This window comes from Aplysia californica, unplaced genomic scaffold (assembly GCF_000002075.1).
Source record: "Aplysia californica isolate F4 #8 unplaced genomic scaffold, AplCal3.0 scaffold00431, whole genome shotgun sequence".
Taxonomy (NCBI): domain Eukaryota; kingdom Metazoa; phylum Mollusca; class Gastropoda; order Aplysiida; family Aplysiidae; genus Aplysia; species Aplysia californica.
The window spans coordinates 358600-360084 of NW_004797701.1; positions in this window are offsets into that span (position 1 = coordinate 358600).

The window sequence follows — 1485 nt, forward strand, 5'->3', positions numbered from 1 at the left end:
CCCCCAAAAAAAAATACCCAAGAAAAAACAAACCCGTAACAAACATCGATCTAAATTGTGCCGATATATGCATAAAACACCCACATTCAGGGGAAAAAAAGTTTTGGTAGTTCAGACTAAATTGGTCTTAAACCAGGGAGAGAATCGATCTACAACCTTTTACGAGGCTACTAAACGCTCTCACAAGACCACATAGGAGTAAACGATTACAGCCACTGAATCAGCTTGTGATTAAGAAGAGTTGAGAGAATACCATTAGAAATTCCATGCATACAAATGTGTACTTGAAAGAAGGCAATCGAAGATAGATATCGCAAACAAGATGACTCAGACCAGTCCTACCATATTATGTACACAGTTCGTGAACTAGTTGAAATTTGTGTGCCATTGTGATTAAAAAATCCTCCTCAAAATTATGAAATCGAAGAAACGTACATTTTCCCATCCGTTAGATAATTTTCATCGAAATCATTTACATTTTTTGAAAAGCGTGAACGGTTTGGGGGGGGGGGGGACTAAACACCTTCTATTTCCATTAAAAAATATATTTCTACGTGGATCTTACTGAAAACCGTTGATCAAAGGGACAACAGATTAAGATTTGCAGTTTCCGAAGCCACTCATGCCTTAGAAGTCACCAAACTTTGGAGGCTGATTTCTCGGTGATTTTACCCCTGAAACCAGAGGACCACCACCTCCTCCTTCAATCGTAGATGTCTTGATTTCCATTCAAGATAGATGGGTATTTTTTTCAACTTAAGCAAGGCAAATGAAAAGGCTTTACGTTTCCACCAATAACTCCATGTGCCCAAAATTGACGAGCGCCTGATTCCACCGTGTCGTGACACATTGTTGACTGATTGCCATACCGTATACTTTACTCAGAGAGTAACAGTCGAGTAAGAATAATAATAAAATAACACGACATTAATCCCTTCTGTTTACTAACTTCAACAGGCATTTTTCAGTGACGCAATACCTCATTTAGCCACATATCCAATCATAGTAGGACAAAGAATGTTGACCTTAATTTCGTCTTGTTTGTTTTTGTTTTTTAGTAGTTTAGTATGGGGTTTTACGGCGCTCGCAACTGCATAAGGTTATAAGAGCGCATGTTTTTGTTTTGGTATGTGTTTTACGGCAATTGCAACTACATAAGGGCATAATATGAGAGTGCGGAATGTTTGGGAGGAGTTAATTTAAGATTTGCCCGGGCGGCGGCAACTTTCACACAGGGCCTTCGAGATTCTTCGAAACAAGCAAAGAACCCATACAAACAAACAAAGGTACAAAAAAAGAGAATATTCTGAAAATAATAGGCCTGTTAAAAATATTGTCGAAAGAGTGAGCCGTAAGAATTAGAAAGAGACAAAAAATAGATAGATAGACAGATAGATAGATAGATAGATAGACAGATAAATAGATAGATAGATAGATAGATAGATAGATAGATAGATAGATAGATAGATAGAGAGAGAGATAGAT